The sequence below is a fragment of the Bubalus kerabau genome, chromosome 6, assembly GCF_029407905.1.
Source record: "Bubalus kerabau isolate K-KA32 ecotype Philippines breed swamp buffalo chromosome 6, PCC_UOA_SB_1v2, whole genome shotgun sequence".
In the NCBI taxonomy this organism is placed as follows: domain Eukaryota; kingdom Metazoa; phylum Chordata; class Mammalia; order Artiodactyla; family Bovidae; genus Bubalus; species Bubalus kerabau.
The window spans coordinates 96,970,625-96,994,912 of record NC_073629.1 but is presented as its reverse complement, the minus strand read 5'-3'; the positions used below and the strand labels follow the sequence as shown (position 1 = coordinate 96,994,912).

Genomic DNA, 24,288 nt, shown 5'->3' with positions numbered 1-24,288 from the left:
GAAACAATATCCATCAGCTATGAATAGATAATTAAATTATTGTAATAGTATTTGGCAATAAAAACTAATAACCCATTTATAAAATCAATAAGTTCTGGAGACCTAATGTACAATATGATGACTATAGTTAATAATAACATGCTGTTTATCTGAAATTTGCTAAGAGAATAGATATCAACTGTTCTTATCCCACACAATAAAAAATAGGGTAAAAAGATGAGGTGATTTACACTTTAATTAGCCTGATTGCAGTAGTCATTTCACTGTATATACATATACCTTAAATATATACAACTCTCATTTGTCAATCTCATCTCAGTAAAGGTGAGGAAAAGAATATTTACAAATATGCAGTGCTTAGTTGCTCAGTCGTGTCCGACTCTTTGCAACACCAAAGACTGTAGCCTACCAGGCTCCTCTGTCCATGGGATTCTCCAGGCAAGAACACTGGAATGGGTTGCCTGCCCTCCTCCAGGGGATCTTCCCAACCCAGGGATCAAACCCAGGTCTCCCACACTGCAGGTGGATTCTTTACCATCTGAGCCACCAGGGAAGCCCATACAAAAATCAAATCATCATATTGTTCATCTGACTCCAATATAATGTTCCACATCAATCACATCTCAATCTTTAAAACACACATACACACACACACACACACACAGGAATCTACAGAGAAATAGTGATTGCCTAAAGCTTACAGGTATGGGAGAGAACGGGAAGGGACTGCTGATGGTACAGCATTTCTTTGGTACATTATTTAAATATTTTAAAATTATATTCGGTGATGGTTGCACAATTCCATGAATATGCTAAAAATCATTAAAATGTAAGATTTAAATAGGTGAAGTTTATGGTATGTGAATTATATCTCATTAAGGCTGTCTTTTTAAAAAAGGCTTTCCGGGAAAATGACAATGTGATCTACCGCAGAAAACTAGAAAAACACTCATAGCATAGAGCTAGTAAAACAGGAAGCTTCTCTAATCCAGACCTATACTTCAGAATTGGGTTATATTAAACTATGCCACAAAGAGGCAGGGGAGGAGAGGGGAGTGAAGTGGGGTTGGAGGGAGTCCTGTAACACTGAAGTACCATGGTGATTCCCCTTCACAGATCACTGCCTTGTCATAGAAAAGGGGCTTGCATAACTCATTAAAGCTATGAGCCATGCCGTGTAGGGCCACCCAAGACAGATGGGTCATAGCGGAGAGTGTTGACAAAACGTGATCCACTGGAGGAAGGAATGGCAAACCACCACAGTATACTTGCCATGAGAACCTCATAAACTGTATAACAGAATAAAGAGATATGACACCAAAAGATGAGTCCCCCAGGCCTAAAGGTGTGCAGTATGCTACTGGGGAAGAGCAAAGAACTACTAACATTCCCAGAAGCAGCTGGGCCAAAGCAAAAACAATACCCAGTTGTGGATGCGTCTGGTGAAGAAAGTAAAATCTGATGCTGCAAAGAACAATGTTATTGCGTAGGAACCATGAATCAAGGCAAATTGGACATGGCCAAGCAAGAGATGGTAAGAATAAACATCTACATCTTTAGGAATCAGTGAACTAAAATGGGCAGCAATGGGCAAATTTAATTCAGATGACCATTATATCTATTACTGTGGGCAAGACTCCCTTACAAGAAATGAAGCAGCCCTCATAATCAACAAAAGAGGCCAAAATGCAGTACTTGCATCAAAAATGACAGAATGATCTTAGTTCGTTTCCAAGGCAAGCCATTCAACATCACAGTAATCCAAGTCTATGCCCCTACCGCTAATGCCAAAGAAGCTCAGGTTGATCAGTTCTATAAAGACCTAAAAGACCCCTGAGAACCCACACCAAAAAAAAAAAAAAAAAAAAAAAAAAAGATGTTCTATTCATCACTGGGGATTGGAATACAAAAGTAGGAAGTCAAGAGATAACCTGGAGTAATAGACAAGGTCAGCCTTGGAGAACAAAATGTAGTAGGGCAAAGACTAAGTGAATTCTGCTAAGAAAATGCACTAGTCATAGCAAATACCCTTTTTCAACAACATGAGAGACAACTTTACAAATTGACATCACCAAATGGTCAATTTCAGTATCAAACTGATACATTCTTTGTAGCCAAAGATGGAGAAGCTTATACACAATCAGCAAAAACAAGACCTGGAGCTGACTGTGGCTCAGATCATCAGCTTCTCATAGTAAAACTCAAGCTTAAACTAAAGAAAGCAGGGAAAACCAGTAGGCCAGCCAGGTAAAACTTAAATCAAATTCCCTATGAATATGCAGTAGAGGTAATGAGTAGATTCAAGGGATTAAATCTATTAAACAGTGTGCCTGAAGAACTATGGACAGAAGTCCATATTATTGTACAGAAGGCAGTGAACAAAACCATCCCAAAGAAAAAGAAAACAAGAATGCAAAGTGGTTATCTAAAGAGGCTTTCAGTTCAGTTCAGTTGCTCAGTCATGTCCTACTCTTTGCGACCCCATGAATCGCAGCACACCAGGCCTCCCTGTCCATCACCAACTCCCGGAGTTCACTCAGACTCACGTCCATTGAGTCAGTGATGCCATCCAGCCATCTCATCCTCTGTCGTCCCCTTCTCCTACTGCCCCCAATCCCTCCCAGCATCAGTCTTTTCCAATGAGTCAACTCTTCGCATGAGGTGGCCAAAGTACTGGAGTTTCAGCTTTAGCATCATTCCTTCCAAAGAAATCCCAGGGCTGATCTCCTTCACAATGGACTGGTTGGATCTCCTTGCAGTCCAAGGGACTCTCAAGAGTCTTCTCCGACACCACAGTTCAAAAGCATCAATTCTTCGGCACTCAGCTTTGTTCACAGTCCAACTCTCACATCTATACATGACCACTGGAAAAACCACAGCCTTGACTAGATGGACCTTTGTTGGCAAAGTAATGTCTCTGCTTTTGAATATGCTATCTAGGTTGGTCATAACTTTTCTTCCAAGGAGTAAGCGTCAGCTAAAGACAGAAGAGAAGTGAAAAACAAGGGAGAAAGGGAAAGATATATCCAGATAAATTCAGAGTTCAAAAGAACAGCACAGAGAGACAAGAGGACCTTATTCAAAGAACAGTGCATAAAACTAGAAGAAAACAACAGAAGGGGAAAGATGAGAGATCTTTTCAGGAAAATTGGAGATATCAAGGGAACACTTCACCCAAAGGTGGGCACAGTAAAGGAGAGAAACGGTATAGACCTAGTAGATGCTGAAGAGATCAAGAAGAGTTGAACAGAATACATGGAAGAACTGTATAAAAAAGATCTTAATGAACTGGATTATTCTGATGATGTTGTCAGTCACCCAGAGCCAAACATTCTGAAGACTGAAGTCAAATGGGACTTAGGAAACACTGCTGTTAATAAAGCTAGAGGATGTGATGGAATTTCAGTAGAGCTATTCAAAACCCTAAAGGATGATGCCATCAAGGAGTTGCATTCAATATGTCAGCAAATCTGGAAGACCCAGAGTGGCCAACGGGACTGGAAAAGGTCAATCCTCATCCCAATTCCCAAGAAGGGTAATACTAAAGAATGTTCTAACCACTGGAAAACTGCACTCATCTCCTATGCTAGTAAGGTAATGCTTAAAATTTTGCATTGTAGGCTTCAGCATTATGCAAACCAAGAACTTCCAGATGTCCAAGCTGGGTTTAGAAAAGGTAGAGGAGCCAGAGATCAAATTGCCGACATTTGCTGGATCATAGAGAAAGCCAGGGAATTCCAGAGAAATGTCTACCTCTGTTTCGTTGACTATGCTAAAGCCTTTGACTGTGTGGATCATAATACACTGTGGAAAGCTCTTAGAGAGATGGGAATACCAGACCATCTTACTTGTCTCCTGAGAAACCTGTATGCAGGTCAAGAAGCAACAGTTAGAACCCTGTATGGAACAAATGAATGGTTGAAGACTGAGAAAGGAGTAAGTCAGGGCTGTCTGCTGTCACCCTGTCCATTTAACCTATACACTGAGCACTCATGAGAAAAGCCAGGCTGGATGAGTTACAAGCTGGAATCAGGATAGGCAGGAGAAACATCAAAAACCTCAGATATGTGGATGATACCACTCTAATGGCTGAAAGCGAAGAGGAACTAAAGAGCCTCTTGATGAGGGTGAGGGAGAAGAGTGAAAGAGTTGGCTTAAAACTAAACATTAAAAAAAAACAACAACAAAGATCATGGCATCCAGCCCCATTCAGTTATCAGTTCAGTAACTCTCTCATGTCTGACTCTTTGTGACCCCATGAACTGCAGCACACCGAGCTTTCCTGTCCCTCACCAACTCCCAGAGCTTGCTGAAACTCATGTCCATCAAGCCAGTGATGCCATCCATCCTTGTCTTTCCCTTCTCTGCCTGCCTTCAATCTTTCCCAGCATCAGGGTCGTTTCCAATAGGTTGGCTCTTCAAATCAGGTGGCCAAAGTATTGGAGCTTCAGCATCAGTCCTTCCAATGACTGATTTCTTTTTCAATTGACTGATCTGATATCCTTGCAGTCCAAGGGACTCTCAAGAGTCTTCTCCAACACCACAGTTCAAAAGCATCAATTCTTCGGCACTCAGCATTCTTTATGGTCCAATCTCACATCCATACATGACTACTAGAAAAACTATAGCTTTGACTGATGGACCTGTGTTGGCAAAGTAATGTCCCTGCTTTTTAATATGATGTCTAGTTGGTCATACCTTTTCTTCCAAGGAGCAAGCGTATTTTAATTCCATCTCTACAGTCACCATCTGCAATGATTTTGGAGACCAAGAAAATATAGTCTGACACAGTTTCCATTATTTACCTATCGATTTGCCATGAAGTGATGGAACCAGATGCCATGATCTTAGCTTTCTGAATGCTGAGGTTTAAGCCAAATTTTTCACTCTCCTCTTTCACTTTCATCAAGAGGCTATTTAGTTCCTCTTCACATATCTGAATATCTGATGAGGTTATTGATATTTTTCCCAGCAATCTTGATTCCAGCCTGTGCTTCATCTAGCTCAGCATTTCTCACGATGTACTCTGCATATAAGTTAAATAAGCAGAGTGACAATATACAGCCTTGACGTACTCCTTTCCCAATTTGGAACCAGTCTGTTGTTCCTTGTCCGGTTCTAACTGTTGCTTCTTGACCTGCATACAGATTTCTCAAGAGGCAGGTAAAGTGGTCTGGGATTCCAATCTCCTGAAGAACTTTCCACAGTTTGTTGTGATCCACACAGTCAAAGGCTTTGGAATAGACAATGAAGCAGAAGTAGATATTTTTCTGGAACTCTCTTGCTTTTTCGATGATCCAAAGGATCTCTGGTCCCTCTGCCTTTTCTAAATTCAGCTTAAACATCTGGAATTTCTCGGTTCATATACTGTTGAAGCCTGGCTTGGAGAATTTTGAGCATTACTTTGCTAGTGTGTGAAATGAGTATAATTGTGTGGTAGTTGGAACATTCTTTGGCATTGACTTTCTTTGGGATTGGAATGAAAACTAATCTTTTCCAGTCCTGTGGCCACTGCTGAGTTTTCCAAATTTGCTGACACATTAAGTGCAGCACTTTAACAGCACCATCTTTCAGGAATTGAAAAGTTCAACTGGAATTCCATCACCTCCACTAATTTTGTTTGTAGTGATGCTTCCTAAGGCCCACTTGACTTCTCATTCCAGGATGTCTGGCTCTAGGTGAGTGATCACACCATTGCGGTTGTTGGAGTCATTAAGATCTTTTCTGTATAGTTCTGTATAGTCTTGCCACCTCTTCTTAATATCTTCTGCTTCTGTTAGGTCCATACCATTAGGCCTGGCCCCATTACTTCGTGGCAAACAGAAAAGGAAAAGGTGGTAGTAGTGACAGATTTCCTCTTCTTGGGCTCTAAAATCACTGCAGATGGTGACTGCAGGCATGAAATCAGAAGACAGTTGCTCCTTGGCAAGAAAGCTATGACAAACCTAGACAGTGTGTTGAAAAGCAGAAACATTACTTTGCTGACTAAGGTCTGTATAGTCAAGGCCATGGTCTTCCCAGTGGTCATGTGTGGTTGTGAGAGCTGGACCATAAAGAAAGCATAACAACAAAGAATTGATTACTTTGAACTGCAGTGCTTGAGAAGACTCCTGATTGGACAAGGAGATCAAATCAGTTAATCTTAAGGGAAATCAGCCCTGAATACTCACTGGAAGGACTGATGCTGAAGCTGAAGCTCCAGTACTTTGGTCACCTGATGTAAACGGCCAACTCGTTGGAAAAGTCCCTGATGCTGAGAAAGATTGAGGGCGGCAGGAGAAGAGGAAGTAAAAGGATGAGATGATTGGATGGCATCACCGATGCAATGGACATGAACTTGGGCAAACTTCAGGAGATGGTGAGGGACAGGGAGGCCTGGCGTACTGCAGCACATGGGGTCACAAAGAGTTAGACACAACTGGGTGACTGAACAACAACAACAGCCATGGCTTTATGGGCTTCCCCAGTGGCTCAGTGGTAAAGAGTCCACCTGCAATGCAGGAACACAAAGCATTTATAATATTGTTATTATATTCAAACTTTGCTGAACACCACTAATTCAAAAATTTGTTATTAATATCCTAATTCAGGATAGCAATGACACCAGTGTATTCTGAGATTATATACAGTGGATTTCTTTCTTTTTTTTTTTTTAAACTTTACAATATTGTATTAGTTTTGCCAAACATCGAAATGAATCCGCCACAGGTATACCCCTATTGCAGGCTTCCTTGATGGCTCAGTTGGTAAAGAATCTGCACATCACAAATTCTATAACCCAAATAGAATCTCAACTAACAACATTTGAAAACTACTTGCAGGTTTTTTTAGTTTCACATACCACCTGCTCAAGATTCTGCCCCCTCTGTAACTTTCCATTAGGAAGAATGCCAAGACAACAAACTAGAAGGAAATTTTACAAAAGTCAGTACTGTCATAGAGTACCTCTCAAAATTACTGAAATAAATAAGCATAACTCCAGAGTACATAGAAAATGCCAGGAAAAAAAAAAAAACATATTTTCTCAGGCTAGACCAACAAAAGTTATGGGAAAATGTGTAAGAAATAAAGAGGAAACTTCCTTTCATATGACAGTTTGTTAGTCTCAAAGACATTATCAAATGTGAGGACAAAATATTACATACAGCTTTTATCCATCCCACTGATGTTCTTCCAAAATATCCCAGAAAACACAGGTAAACATTTTTCTGGTTTCAAGTATGTGAAAGGCGTTCAGTTGTGTCCAACTGTTTGTGACCCCATGGTCTATATAATCCATGGAGTTCTCCAGGCCAGAATACTGGAGTGGGTAGCCTTTCCCTACTCCAGGGTAGCTTCCCAACCCAGGGACCAAACCCAACAATATATAAATAAATGCATGAACAAATAAAACAAAAACCCCAAATTCCACTGTGCAGAGAAAATCTTTGCTCATATCAGGGGTTATCCTCTTCATATATTTTTCCATAAATATTCATATTTTACATGGTTGAGATTAAAATATGTATACAGTGCCACAGCCTCTTTTAATTTAATATTATATCCTATGGGTATGAGCTATCCATAGCTCCATTATAAATTAATTTTGAACTTAGCAACTTAAAACAACAAATATTTATTATTTCACAGCATTTATTGGTCTCTCAGATAAACCCTTTCCTACCTTGGATTTCTACTGAGTGACAATATCACTGACCTTCTTATATGACCTATTCTTTCATTGAGAGAACTGGTGAAGCACATGTTTAAAACCTGTAGAGAGCCTTTTGTCTAACTTAGTATTATATTCTTTTATCTTCCTTAGGTCTCAAAAAAGGATTTTCAGTCATATCCTCAGTTTTATCTCTAGACCAAGTTTTTCTGAGAGTACCCTGTATTTCATCTTTACCAGGAAGGATTAATTTTAGAATCATTTGCCATCCAGAAAGCCTGAGAATTTTTTAAACCATCAAGTCCTGGTTCTTTCATGTTTTACAGTCTTTCCTTTAGTTGGTCTCTCCTCAAATTTTACTATAAGAAACACAAAAATCCAGGAAGTACCTTTAAGTTTATACCTAGAAATCTCCTTAGCCACATCACTCAGTTCATTTAGTGCATTTTCTACCTTCCACATAACTGTAGCGACACTGTTATAAATGTTCTGGTACTGAATAACATGAATTTTCTTTCCACCAGTTTCCTATAAAAGTTTTCTCCCTTTCCTTCATGTTTTCACCTGAAGCCTTCTCAAAGGTAGTCTTATTTCTACACTATCTTCCCTGCTAAATAACATTTCACTGACACTTTAGTAGCGGAGGAGAGGAGATAAAGAGGTCCAGCCCAGCCTGAGTATAGATACCTTTTGAACATTTCATTAACACTGATGGAATCCAACTGAGAAAAAATAAACTGGTAAGCTGCTGTTGTTGTTTAGTTGCTAAGTCATGTCTGACTCTTTGCAATCCCTGGACTGTAGCCCACCAGGCTCCTCTGTCCATGGGATTTCCCAGGCAAGAATACTGCAGTGAGTTGCTATTTCCTTCTCCAGGGGATCTTCCTGACCTGGGGATGGAACTCATGTCTCCTGCTTGTCAGGTGGATTCTTTACTGCTGAGCCATCAGGGAAGCCCCCAACTGATGAGTATCAAGTGGTAAAGTAACCTAACTTAGACTCAACGAAGACTAAAACCAATCCCAGATAAGATCTTAAGGATACACACAGTTTGAAGTTCCCAAGACTATGCCCAGTTTTGGGCGTTCACTAGAAAAACGCAGAGAATTCAAACGAAGTTATACTCACAATTAAAGTTTAGCATTTATTTTAGTATTATATTTATTTTAGTATTATATTCTTTTATCTTCCTTAGGTCTCAAAAAAGGATTTTCAGTCATATCCTCAGTTTTATCTCACAATTAAAGTTTATTACACTGAAAAGAATCAAGAAAATTAGCAAAGGGAAAATGCACACGGGGTGAAGTCTTGAGGAAACCAAGCACACACTTCTAACAGCACTCCCCCACACAGGACACACTCAATTCCTCCACCAATGAATTATGATAACACATGAGAAGTATTGTCTACCAGGGAAGTTCCACCAAGCCTAGGAACACTGAGTTTTTTAGAGTAATCGATCAACAAGGCTCCATAAATTACATCTTTTACATAAACTATCTAGACAAGCTAATATAGTGTTCTGTAATATAGTGTTCTATGTAGTGAAACTCTAATACTTTGGCCACCTGATGCAAAGAACTGACTCCTCTGAAAAAATCCTGATGCTGGGAATGATTGAACGTGGGAGGAGAAGGGGACGACAGAGGATGAGATGCTTGGATGGCATCACCGATTCAATGGCCATGAGTTTGAATATGCTTCATGAGTTGGTGATAGACAGGGAAGCCTGGCGTACTGCAGGCCATGGGGTCACAAAGAGTTGGACACAACTGAGAGACTGAACTGAACTGGCATCAAGCATGCAAAACATTATTAGATCATTTCAAAAGTATTCTAGGAGGTAGGTTCCTAGTCACAAAAGAAAGTCCTTCATGGTAATGTATGAGGTGTAAGAAACTCCTGCTTGCTGAGTTAACTCTTTCTTTCACAAGTCTCAATTTAGTGGGGCTTCCCAGGTGGCTCTAGTAGTAAAGAACACGCCTGCCAATTCAGGTGACATAAGAGACACGGGTTTGATCCCTGGGTGGGGAAGATCCCCTGGAGGAGGGCGTGGCAACCCACCCCAGTATTCTTGCCTGGAGAATCCTATGGACAGAAGAGACTGGCGGGCTATAGTGTATAGGGTTGCAAAGAGACAGACATGACTGAAGCAATGTATCACACACATACGGGAAGCAGCTTAGACTTTCCAAAAATCTGCCCTTATAAAGAATATAACTAAGTTTATGTAAGTTCAAAGTAATTCACCAGTATTTGAACTTATACTAGCATCAAAATTCATCTCCTGAGAGTATGAGAAAAGAACTAAGAGTTTTTACAATATATCATTCACAATATCCAGTTTACAACACATTACTAGATATAGAGAGAATTATGAAAAGATAAAAAAAAAATGCAGTCAATAGAGGCCAACACTGAGATGGCTCAGATTTTGTCTTTAGAAAACAAAGAAAATATTATAAATATATTCAAATAACTAAAGGAAAATCTTTAAGAATTTTAAAAAGATATAGTTTTCAGGAAAAAAAAAGATAAAATCTTATACAGAAAACTGGAATTATAAAAACAACCAACTAGAAATTGTGGAATAAAACCTTATAATGCTGTAAATAAAAAATCCACTGACTGGGCTTTAAGCATTCAATTGAAAATGTCAGGATAAAGAGACATCATTAAAATACTTCATCTGAAAAACAGAGATAAAGTTGAAAAAAATTTACATACCTTCAGGGATCCATGGGAAAATAATGAACATGTAATAAGAGTTTCAGAAAGAAAAGTGAATAAAAATGTGGCAAAATAAATTTTAAGAAATAATCCTTAAGTTTTTCCAAATCTAACAAAAAACAATTTACATATCTAAAAAGCTCAGTAAACCCCAAGTACAATATACAGACATGCAAAAAAAAAAGAGTATAACACAGATATATTATTGTCAAATTGTGTAAAACAAAAGATAAAAAGTCTTAAAGGCACAAAGAGGGAAGAACTGCATACAGGACACCAATTATATGAAAAATAGTTGAATTCTCAGGAGAAACAATGGGTATTATAAGACAATGAAGTAATATCATTAGTGTTAAAATACACACAAAAATAATCATGTGAACTAAGAATTCTATGTCACATGAAAATATTCTTCAAGAGCAAGGGTGAAGTAAATACAATTTCATAAAACAAAAGCTGAGAAGATTTAGTACAAGAAAAATCAGACCTGCACTATAAGAATCTATAAAAGGTTGATAGAAACTGCAAGCTATATGAAGAAAAGTTAGCTGGAAACTTGGTTCTACAGAAAAGAATGAGGAAAAGTAGAAGTTGTGGGCTTTTTAACTATGTTTTTGAATTTATAATTTAATACACTTAAAGGTCAACTCACCGAAGCCAAAATATTAACAATATAAAGAAAGGTTTATGATGTATTTTAAAAAAAGATAAAAAATACCCCAAAGATGAGGACAATACCAGTAAATGGAATTAGACCATTACACGATTTACAATGTTCCAAGTGTGAAGTATGAAGAATGAAGCATTGAATGTGAAGGGAGAAGCAACAAGTATGAAATAGAAAGCGTGAAGTGAAAATATAGACTCTAAACAGACTTTGAAAAGTTAGGGATACACATTGTTAGCTCTAGAGCAACCACAATAGGTAGGTAGATAGATAGAAATATAGCAAAGAAACAAGTAGAAAAAAAAAACAAAATAGAACAGTAAATAAATGCTTATACATATACATGTTAATGCATACTGTGAAATTAAGGACAATTTTTATACTACTTTATATATTTTAATTTTAACAGTTCACTACAATCTCAACTAAGATTTCCAAATGTTATTTGCTATTACCTCCAAATCAATCTCTTTCCTAAACCTCTTCAACTGTTTCCCAATTCACAACAAATGAAATGCAAAGCCTTTACTACTATAGCCAATGAGCTACCACACAATCTAGTTAATCTGTCTATTTTTTCAGTTTCATCTTTAGCCACTCCTTCGCCTACTCACTTCTCATTTTTTTAGTTACGAGAACTGTTTCCTGCATCTAAACTTTCTTCCATGCTTCTCCTTCCCTGCCTTTTCATGGATGCCTCTTTACCTTTCAGATGCCAGTTTAAGGTTTATCTCATCACAAACGCTTTTTCTAATTACCCTAAAACTTTGTATTAAATTTCTTTTTTTTTTCAGTGTGAAAAATGAGTTTATTTCTGGTTTATTAATTCACATAATCTAGGTCAGATTGACAAGAACACCTCTCAGGAAATGCTGTGTATGTAAAGTGCTACTATGTTTTATTTTTTTTTAATTTATTTATTTTAATTAGAGGCTAACTACTTTACAATATTACATTAAAAATATGGAATGCTTCACGAATTTGCGTGTCATCCTTGCGCAGGGGCCATGCTAATCTTCTCTGTATTGTTCCAATTTTAGTATATGTGCTGCCGAAGCGAGCACTGTATTAAATTTCTATCACTGAATACCCTTTACTTCCACAACATGCCATTATATACACTTGCTAACTTCTCATTGACTTTTTCTCACCAGATTTTAGCTCGTTTTTCTTTACTGCTGTATACCCCTTGCATAGCACTGTGCACAAAACATAGAATGTACTCAATAAGTGTTAAATAAATGGCACGTGTAAAAACCTACAACACCAATGGCTTCAAGTAAGTTTTATTCTTATGAAATCACTACAAACAATCATAATACAATTTGCATGCCCTGTAGCTTCATGGATATATTTTCCTGAGTAATTTTCATCATTTTTCTTCTTTTTTATAAATAGCAAGAGCATAGCTGGAGAGAATTCATTCAGCAGAAGGAATGGCTTCGGTGGAGCCATGTTTATACATTAGCAATAGCACTCATACATTTATGCTAGGAAAAAAAACCTGCTCATTTATAATTACAACTGCTGCTACTGCTGCTGCTGCTAAGTTGCGTCAGTCGTGTCCGACTCTGTGCTATCCCATAGACAGCAGCCCACCAGGCTCTCCTGTCCCTGGGATTCTCCAGGCAAGAACACTGGGGTGGGTTGCCATTTCCTTCTCCAATGCATGAAAGTGAAAAGCGAAAGTGAAGCACTTTCACTCAGTCATGTCCAACTCTTCACGACCCCATGGAATGCAGCCTACCAGGCTCCTCCATCCATGGGATTTTCCAGGCAAGAGTACTGGAGTAGGTTGCAATTGCCTTCTCCGAATTACAACTGAAAAAAAATCAATTAACTTCAGTTGATAGATAGTAAGTATAGTAAAAGGTAGCAACTACACAAGAATGACAGTCTGTAACTGATGGTAACTATAGAAATTAAAATGTATGTATTTAAGCCAAGAGCAAAATAGATCATATACAATAAGCACTTAAACTTTGAAGAACAGCCAAATGGTAGTTTGTAGGGATAAAAAGAAACAGAATAATTATGGTCTCCTAATTGTTATAAATCACTTTTAAAAAATACATAGAAATCACTGAAAGAAAAAAGAAAATGAGATGCTTTACACAGCTCTATTGGCAAGCAGTATATTTGGCCTTTATGTGTTTGTTTGGTACATAAATTGATTCTCCCCTTTCTTACCCTAGGTGTTTATATATCATCTGAACTGTTAAAATGCTGCCATCATTGGTCTCCAAGATACAAGCCTTACCAACCACAAATGTGAAACCTCCATACTGCTTGAATGCCAATATTCCCAGTAGGAAGGGAAGAGGAACATGGGACAAATTCAATAGGTTATAGGCATGAGAGTGAAAGTGAAGTCACTCAGTCACGTCTGACTCTTTGCGACCCCATGGACTGTAGTCTACCAGGCTCCTCAGTCCATGGAATTTTCCAGGCAAGAGTACTGGAGTGAGTTGCCATTTCCTTCTCCACCAACCACAAATGTGAAACCTCCATACTGCTTGAATGCCAATACTCCTAGTAGGAAGGGAGGAAGAACATGGGACAAATTCAATAGGTATAGACATAGAACAGACTTATGCTGTAAATAAGGTACTGACTAGCCTGCTTAAATTGGACAAATAACTTAATCTTACTGGATTGCTTAATGATAATAATAATATTTATTTCACATTGATATACCATGGAGAAATTATCAAAGCATATGTAAAAGCATTCAAGAAGTGAGGGTGCTCAATCATTATTTGTTGCATTAATGAACACCATTTGGCCAAATAATGGAAATCCATAACTTTCTATCTCCTTATTTTTATTTAGAGCACCCATTATCACCTGCAATTCAGGTGATATATAATTTTAATATATAAATAATTTTATATAATATCCGTTGGATCATGGAAAAAGCAAGAGAGTTCCAGAAAACAAGTAGAATTCTGCTTTATTGACTATGCCAAAGCCTTTGACTGTGTGGATCACAATAAACTGTGGAAAATTCTTCAAGAGATGGGAATACCAGACCACTTGATCTGCCTCTTGAGAAATTTGTATGCAGGTCAGGAAGCAACAGTTAGAACTGGACATGGAACAACAGACTGGTTCCAAATAGGAAAAGGAGTACATCAAGGCTGTATATTGTCACCCTGCTTATTTAACTTCTATGCAGAGTACATCATGAGAACTGCTGGACTGGAAGAAACACAAGCTGGAATCAAGATTGCCAGGAGAAATATCAATAACCTCAGATATGCAGATGACACCACCCTTATGGCAGAAAGTGAAGAGGAACTCAAAAGCCTCTTGATGAAAGTGGAGAGTGAAAAAGTTGACTTAAAGCTCAACATTCAGAAAACAAAGATCATGACATCCGGTCCCATCACTTCATGGGAAATAGATGGGAAAACAGTGGAAACAGTGTCAGACTTTATTTTTTTGGGCTCCAAAATCACTGCAGATGGTGACTGTCATGAAATTAAAAGACGCTTACTCCTTGGAAGGAAAGTTATGACCAACCTAGATAGCATATTCAAAAGCAGAGACATTACTTTGCCAACAAAGGTTCGTCTAGTCAAGGCTATGGTTTTTCCAGTGGTCATGTATGGATGTGAGAGTTGGACTGTGAAGAAGGCTGAGCGCCGAAGAATTGATGCTTTTGAACTGTGGTGTTGGAGAAGACTCTTGAGAGTCCCTTGGACTGCAAGGAGATCCAACCAGTCCATTCTGAAGGAGATCAGCCCTGGGATTTCTTTGGAAGGAATGATGCTAAAGCTGAAACTCCAGTACTTTGGCCACCTCATGTCACGAGTTGACTCATTGGAAAAGACTCTGATGCTGGGAGGGATTGGGGGCAAGAGGAGAAGGGGACGACAGAGGATGAGAGGCTGGATGGCATCACTGACTCGATGGACGTGAGTCTGAGTGAACTCCGGGAGTTGGTGATGGACAGGGAGGCCTGGCGTGCTGTGATTCATGGGGTCGCAAAGAGTCGGACACGACTGACTGATCTGATCTGATCTGATCTGATATATTTATAGAATATTCAACTACATATTATAATGTATATTTATAGACTCAAATACATACCATATTACATCATATATATATATATATATATATATATATATATATATATACATATGCTGTATTATACAATACAATACAAAACATAGACAATCTCCTGTCCACAAGAATATCAGGTCTATAAGAGCAGGAACTTTATCAGTTTGGGTGACAGCTATATTCTCAGAGCCTAGAATACTATCTGACATATAGCTGGCACTCAAAATTCCTAGCTTTAACATCTTTAGGTAATACTCATCAAGTGGGTCTTCCTTGATAGCTCAGATGGTAAAGAATCCACCTGCAATGCAGGAGACCATGGTTCAGTTCCCTGGTGGCTCAGTGGTAAAGAATCTGCCTGTAATGCAGGAGACTTGGGTTCAATCCCTGGATCGGGAAGATCCCCTGGAGGAGGGCATGGCAAACCACTCCAGTACTCTTGTCTAGAGAACTGCATGGATAAGGGAGCCTGGTGGGTTGTAGTCCATAGCATTGCACAGAGTGGGACATGACTGAAGCAACTAAGCAGCAAGAGCAATATACATCAACTACAACATTAAGTCTAAACAGATTACCATAGCATTGAAGGCATCTTGCTGCTGCTGCTGCTAAGTCGCTTCAGTCATGTCCGACTCTGTGCGACCCCATAGACGGCAGCCCACCAGGCTCCCCCATCCCTGGGATTCTCCAGGCAAGAACACTGGAGTGGGTTGCCATTTCCTTCTCCAATGCATGAAAGTGAAAAGTGAAAGTGAAGTTGCGCAGTCGTGTCCGACTTTTTGCGACCCCATGAACTGCAGCCTACCAGGCTCCTCCGTCCATGGGATTTTCCAGGTAAGAGTACTGGAGTGGGGTGCCATTGCCTTCTCCGTGAAGGCATCTTATTTAACACTAAATGGCTTTCCAGCTTCTCTGACTATGCTCCTCCATAGTCAGTCCTTAGGCACACCAATTTTGCTCATTTGCTTTCTTAAACACTGAGTATGCTGGAATGGTCCAAGACAGATGATACTTCCTGTACTAGGATGATGATAATACAACTGGAGAGAAGCATTCAGAATGCTGAAATGCTCTGTAGGTAAAATGAATGGAAATTACAGATGGATAAAATATCATCAGTGAGTGAAAGAGAAGACTAGTTAACTTTAATATTTCTGGCTTGCAAAACTATGTGAACAGAGGAAAGATGAAGTTGTAGATATGGGTTCCAGTGAGAAAATCTAGAATTCTATTTTAGATCTCATTATTTTTGAGATGTCTGTGAGAATCCAAGTGAATATGTCAATCAGATAATTGAACATGTAGTTAGTTTAAGAGAGGAGGTCCAGGAAATTCAAATTCAGGATTTATAAATAGAAGGAAACAAAAAAGAGAGAAAAAAAGTGCCCAAAACCATGATCTGAGGAACTCTGAACACTTAAGGGCTGAATAGTAGCAAAAGCATCCAACAAAAGAAACTGAGAAGGAGCAGTCCTGTGTGATTCAGGAGAAACCAGAAGAATGAGTTATTGCAGAGTCCAAGGAAGAAGTCTGACTCAATAGGAAACAGGAGTCAATGATGTTGAAAGCTATTGAGATCAATTACTGTGAAGGCAGAAGTGTAAATTTAGCCACATAGTAGTCACCGATGATTTGATAAGAACAGTTTCAGTGGAGTAGTGAGAGTGGAAAATAGACTGGAATGAGCTGAAAAATAAAAGGGAAGCAAGAGAGTGTGATAGTATTTGGAAAAGTTTTTGCTCCTTCAGAACACAGGCCCTCTGCAAGTTGAATACAAGCATCATCGCCACTAAATAGAAAATACTGTTAATCTTTTCCCAGTTCTTTAAAAATTATTGTGCATAATTTCTCCTATAGCATGAAAATTGAAACTGATTAGTAGAAATGAATTCTTAGTTTTGCCTTATGATATTCTAATCAACCAACTGTGTAGCTGTGAAAATCAAGAATATCTTGGTTATTTGGGGAAACATTACTGAAACCTTACCAAATATATTTAGTTTTATCAATCCTTTATCATGCATACCAGGAGTGCCTACATAAGGTCTCCCCAATAAATAGGGTTGGACATGTTTAATATTAATATCACTCAGTTCAGTTCAGTTAGGTCACTCAATTGTGTCCAACACTTTGCAACCCCATGACTCGCAGCATGCCAGGCCTCCCTGTCCATCACCAACTCCCAGAGTTCACTCAAACTCATGTCTATCAAGTCGGTGATGCCATCCAGCCATCTCATCCTCTATCTCCCCTTCTCCTCCTGCCCCCAATCCCTCCCAGCATCAGAGTCTTTTCCAATGAGTCAACTCTTCACATGAGGTGGCCAAAGTATTCGAGTTTCAGATTGAGCATCAGTCCTTCCAATGAACACCCAGGACTGTTCTCTTTAGAATGGACTGGTTGGATCTCCTTGCAGTCCAAGGGACTCTCAAGAGTCTTCTCCAACACCACAGTTCAAAAGCATCAATTCTTTGGTGCTCAGCTTTCTTCACAGTCCCACTTTCATATCCATACATGACTACTGGAAAAACCATAGCCTTGACTAGACGGGCCTTTGTTGGCAAAGTACTGTCTCTGCTCTTAAATATGCTATCTAGATTGGTCATAACTTTCCTTCCAAGGAGTAAGCATCTTTTTATTTCACGGCTGCAATCACCATCTGCAGTGATTTTGGAGCCCAAAAAAATAAAGTCCAACTCTGTTCCCATTGTTTCCCCATCTATTCCCATGAAGTGATGGGACCAGAGGCCATGATCTTTGTTTTCTGAATGTTGAGCTTTAAGCCAGCTTTTTCACTCTCCTCTTTCACTTTCATCAAGAGGCTTTTGAGTTCCTCTTCACTTTCTGCCATAAGGGTGGTGTCATCTGCATATCTGAGGTTATTGATATTTCTCCCGGCAATCTTGAGTCCAGCTTGTGTTTCTTCCAGCCCAGCGTTTCTCATCATGTACTCTGCATAGAAGTTAAATAAGAAGGGTGACAATATACAGCCTTGACGTACCAGTCTGTTGTTCCATGTCCAGTTCTAACTGTTGCTTTCTGACCTGCATATAGGTTTCTCAAGAGGCAGGTCAGGTGTTCCCATCTCTTTCAGAATTTTCCATAGTTTATTGTGATCCACACAGTCAAAGGCTTTGGAATAGTCAATAAAGCAGAAATAGATGTTTTTCTGGAACTCTCTTGCTTTTTCCATGATCCAGTGGATGTTGGCAATTTGATCTCTGGTTCCTCTGCCTTTTCTAAAACCAGCTTGAACATCTAGAAGTTCACGGTTCATGTATTGCTGAAGCCTGGCTTGGAGAATCTTGAGCATTACTTTACTAGTGTGTGAGATGAGTGCATTTGTGCAGTAGTTTGAGCATTCTTTGTCATTGCCTTTCTTTGGGATTGGAATGAAAACTGCCCTTTTCCAGTCCTGTTGCCACTGATGAGTTTTCCAAATTTGCTGGCATAGTGAGTGCAGCACTTTCACAGCATCATCTTTCAGGATTTGGAATAGCTCAACTGGAATTCCATCACCTCCACTAGCTTTGTTCATAGTGATGCTTTCTAAGGCCCACTTGACTTCACATTCCAGGATGTCTGGCTCTAGGTTAGTGATCACACCATCGTGATTACCTTGGTCATGAAGACATTTTTTGTACAGTTCTTCTGTGTATTCTTGCCACCTCTTCTTAATATCTTCTGCTTCTGTTAGGGTCATACCATTTCTGTCCTTTATCGAGGCCATCTTTGCATGAAATGTTCCCTTGGTATCTCTGATTTTCTTGAAGAGATCCCTAGTCTTTCCCATTCTGTTGTTTTCCTCTATTTCTTTGCATTGATCACTGAGGAAGGCTTTCCTATCTCTCCTTGCTATTCTTTGGAACTCCACATTCATATGTTTATATATTTCCTTTTCTCCTTTGCTTTTCACTTCTCTTCTTTTCACAGCTATTTGTAAGGCCTCTCCAGACAGCCATTTTGCTTTTTTGCATTTCTTTTCCATGGGGATGGTCTTGATCCCTGTCTTCTGTACAATGTCACGAATCTCCATCCATAGTTCATCAGGCACTGTATCTATCAGATCTAGCCCCTTAAATCTATTTCTCACTTCTACTGTATACTCATAAGGGATTTGATTTAGGTTATACCTGAATGGTCTAGTATTACTAGGACAACTCTATTTGGAGCTAGGAGAAGCTAGCAGGACACTTAGACCTGATGCCATCCACTGTTCAAACACTCTATTACCTCCTACAGACAGAAATACGGCCATATCTTTACTCTCCTGAGCCTGAATGGAAGATTCCTCTCACATCTTTATCTGAAATACATTTTTACTACCTATTATTAAACTCACCTCCTCGCTTTCTAAAATTAATATTACATGTTTCAATTAAGTATTTACTATTTATAGGCTATATATCTCAGTTTATCTTGAGCCAGGGTCATAGAGAGTTTCCCTGACTCAGCATTATTTTATAAAGGACCTAGACGTTCCATATGAGACTTCCCTGGTGGCTCAGTGGTCAAAAATTCACCTGTCAATGCAGGAGACATGAGTTTGATCCTTGGGTCAGGAAGATCCGCTGGAGAAGGAAATGGCAACTGACTCCAGCATTTTGGCCTGAGAAATACCATGGACAGAGGAGACTAGCAGGCTATAGTCCATGGGATGGCAAAGAGGAGGACACAACTTAATGACTAAACAACAACATGTTCCATATACTATGTTCAGTACTATGGATAAAATGTAAACACAATTCAGTCCTTGCTCAGAGATTTGAAATTAACTGGACAAAATAGACAGGCATAGACAATGCAAATACTGGATTACAAATTTCTTAAAAGAAATAGACCAAGAACCCAAGGTTTTGTTTTGTTTCTTCCCCTACACACATTCTATTTTTTACCTTAATTTTTACTACCCTTAATGATAACAAAGTTAATTGTACATGTTAAACTTGCAGGGTTATTTCAGCTTCAAAAATTAATATAAAATAACCATAAACAAAAACCAAGTGACATTTCACTTTTTAAAAAGGAACTGATTTATTTTCAGTTGAATTATAAACATTTTAAGGTCTTTCCACAAAAGAAGAGGAAATAAATTTTTCACAAGGCATCTAAATTTATATTGTAATTCACTGAAGACTCACATCTCATCTGTGAGGTAAGTATGATTTTTCTCCATTTTAGGTGAGAATATTATTTTCAGAGCTGTAGGCAATGGCAACCCACTCCAGTGTTCTTGCCTGGAGAATCCCAGGGACGGGGGAGCCTGGTGGGCTGCCGTCTATGGGGTCGCACAGGGTCGGACACGACTGAAGCGACTTAGCAGCAGCAGCAGCAGTAACATTCAAGGTTACGGAGTTGTTGGTATTAAGAGAGCTAGGATTCTAAATCTAACTAAGGAAATGCTAAATATTCTGCTATACAACACTATAAATTAATTGCCATCAGTATTGAGGAATCGTGGTGCTGGGGCTGTCACCACTGGAGCAACTGTAAGGAGATACACGTCCAAGGGCAGAAAAGCCACAGCAAGATGGTAGGCTCTGGAGCGGTGGCTGCGTGGCACTGAGACGACTTCGAGAAGCTATCCCACCTCCAAGGGCAAAGGAGAAGCCCCAGCAAGACAGCTGGAGGGGCGAAATCGTGTTTAGAATAAAACCTCATAACTGTCAGAGACACTCAGAGGGCTCAAATATACCTTGTGTGCACCAAGACCCAGAGACCCCACAGAGACTAAGGCAGAACTGTGAGTGTCTCCTGAGAAGGTATAGGACAGCAATGAACTGCTGCTGGGGCAGGGGCTCTTGGTGCAGTAGACCTGGGTACAGCATAAGCTCTCTTGAAGGAGGTCACCATTAACCCACCAGAGAGCTGCCAAAACTTACACTGGACTGGGAAATGGACTTTTGAAAGGCACAAACAGAACCTTGTGAGCACCAGGACCCACGAGAAAGGAGCAGTGACCCCACAAGAGACTGACCCAGACTTGCCCGTGAGTGTCGAGGAGTCTCTGGTTGGATGTGTGGGTCGGTGGCGGCCTACTGCAGGGTTGAAGGCACTGAATGTAGCCATGGGTGCATGGGACCTTTGGAAGAAGGTCAAAATTATTTTCATTACCTCCACCATAGTTTCACATCAGGTCAAATAACAGGGAGGGAACCACAGCCCCACCTTTCAACAGGAAATTGGATTAAAGATTTTCTGAGCATGGCCCTGCCCATCAGAACAAGACCCAGTTTCCCCCTCAGTCAGTCTCTCCCATCAGGAAATTACATAAGCCTCTTATCTTTCTTCAGCAGAGGGCAGACAGACTGAAAACCACAATCACAAAAAACTAAACAATCTTATCAAGTGGACCACAGCCTTGTCTAACTCAGTGAAACTATGAGCCATGCCATGTAGAGAAAACCAAAGACGGATGGGTCATGGTGTAGAGTCCTGACAAAACAAATTTCACTGGAGAAGGGAATGGCAAACCACTTCAGTATTCTTGCCTTGAGAACCCCATGAACAGTATGAAAAGGCAAAAAGGTAGGACACTGAAAAATGAACTCCCCGTGTCAGTAGGGGCCCAATATGCTCCTGGAGATCAGTGGAGAATTAACTCCAGAAAGAATGAAGAGACAAAGCCAAAGCAAAAACAACACCCAGCAGTGGAGGTGACTGGTGATGGAAGTAAAGTCTGATGCTGTAAAGGATAATATTGCATAGCAACCTGGAATGTTAGGTCCATGAATCAAGGCAAATTGGAAGTGGTCAAACAGGAGAGGGCAAGAGTAAACATCAACATTATAGGAATCAGCGAACTAAAATGGACTGGAATGGGTGAATTTAATTCAAATGACCGTTATATCTACTACTGGGGGCAAGAATCCCTTAGAAGAAATGGAGTAGCCATCATAGTCAACAAGAGTCTGAAATGCAGTACTTGGATCTCAAAAACCACAGAATGATCTCTGTTCATTTCCAAGGCAAACAGTTCAATATCACATTAATCCAAGTCTATACCCCTACCAGTAATGCTGAAGAAGCTGAAGACCTACAAGACCTTTTAGAATTACACTCAAAAATATTATAGGGGACGGGAATGCAAAAGTAGGAAGTGAAGAAATACCTGGAGTAATGGGCAAATTTGGCCTTGGAGTACAGAATGAGGAAGGCAAAGGCTAACAGAGTTTTGCCAAGAGAATGCACTGGTCATAGCAAACACTCTCTTCTAACAACACAAGAGAAGAGTCTACACATGGACATCACCAGATGGTCAACACCAAAATCAGCCAAAGATGGAGAAGCTCTATACAGTCAGCAAAAACAAGACCAGGAGCTGACTGTGCCTCAGATCATGAGCTCCTTATTGCAAAATTCGACTTAAATTGAAGAAAGTAGAGAAAACCACTAGACCATTCAGGTATGACCTAAATCAAATCCTTTACAATTATACAGAGGAAGTGACAGATAGATTCAAGGGATTAGATCTGCTTTAAGAGTGCCTGAAGAAGTATGGACGGAGATTTGTGACACTGTACAGGAGGCAGTGATCAAGACCATCCCCAAGAAAAAGAAATGCAAAAAGGCAAAATGGTTGTCTGAGGGGGCCTTACAAACAGCTATGAAAAGAAGAGAACCAAAAGGTAAAGGAGAAAAGGAAAGATATACCCATTTGAATGCAGAGTTCCAAAAAATAGCAAGGAGAGATAAGAAAACTTTCCTCAGTGATCGATCAGTGCAAAGAAATAGAGGAAAACAATAGAATGGGAAAGACTAGAGATCTCTTCAAGAAAATTGGAGATATCAAGGGAATTTTTCATGCAAAGATAGGCTCAATAAAGGACACAAATGGTATGGACCTAACAGAAACAAAAGATACATATATTTTAATATAAATTTATTTATTTTAATTGGAGGCTAATTACTTTACAATATTGTACTGGTTTTGCCATACATCACCATGAATCCACCACAAGTGTACACACGTTCCCCATCCTGAACCCCCCGCCCACCTCCCTCCCCATACCATTCCTCTGGGTCATCCCAGTGCACCAGCCCCAAGCATGCTGTATCATGCATCGAACCTGGACTGGCAATTTGTTTCATATATGATAACATACATGTTTCAATGCCATTCTCCCAAATCATCCCACCCTCTCCCTCTCTCAAAGAGTCCTAAAGACTGTTCTATACATCTGTGTCTCTTTTGCTGTCTTGCATACAGGGTTATCGTTACCATCTTTCTAAATTCCATATATATGCGTTAGGATACTGTATTGGTGTTTTTCTTTCTGGCTTACTTCACTCTGTATAATAGGCTCCAGTTTCATCCACCTCATTAGAACTGATTCAAATGTATTCTTTTTAATGGTTGAGTAATACTCCATTGTGTATATGTACCACAGCTTTCTTATCATTTCATCTGCTGATGGACATCTAGGTTGCTTCCATGTCCTGGCTATTATAAACAGTGCTGCGATGAACATTGGGGTACACGTGTCTCTTTCCCTTCTGGTTTCCTCAGTGTGTATGCCCAGCAGTGGGATTGCTGGATCATAAGGCAGGTCTATTTCCAGTTTTTTAAGGAATCTCCACACTGTTCTCCATAGTGGCTGTACTAGTTTGCATTCCCACCAACAGTGTAAGAGGGTTCCCTTTTCTCCACACCCTCTCCAGCATTTATTACTTGTAGACTTTTGGATCGCAGCCATTCTGACTGGTGTGAAATGGTACCTCATAGTGGTTTTGATTTGCATTTCTCTGATAATGAGTGATGTTGAGCATCTTTCATGTGTTTGTTAGCCATCTGTATGTCTTCTTTGGAGAAATGTCTGTTTAGTTCTTTGGCGCATTTTTTTGGGGGGGTCGTTTATTTTTCTGGAATTGAGCTGCAGGAGTTGCTGGTATATTTTTGAGAGTAGTTCTTTGACAGTTGCTTCATTTGCTGTTATCTTCTCCCATTCTAAAGGCTGTCTTTTCACCTTGCTTATAGTTTTGTTTGTTGTGCAGAAGCTTTTAATTTTAATTTGGTCCCATTTTTATTTTTGCTTTTATTTCCAATATTCTGGGAGGTGGGTCATAGAGGATCCTACTGTGATTTATGTCAGAGAGTGTTTTGCCTATGTTCTCCTCTATATAGTTTCTGTTCTTATGTTTAGATCTTTAATCCATTTTGAGTTTATTT

General features: G+C 39.5%; 1 protein-coding gene and 1 non-coding gene across 2 annotated transcripts in view; both read right to left on the bottom strand.

Annotated features, from left to right (window-relative positions):
- AGBL4 (AGBL carboxypeptidase 4) overlaps positions 1-24,288 on the bottom strand; it is a 1,384,238-nt gene that overhangs the window by 1,285,164 nt on the left and 74,786 nt on the right. The gene's annotated exons all lie outside the window — the stretch shown is intronic.
- On the bottom strand, positions 12,006-12,112 carry LOC129656752 (U6 spliceosomal RNA). Its single transcript, XR_008716531.1, has one exon. It is a non-coding gene; the product is annotated as a U6 spliceosomal RNA (small nuclear RNA).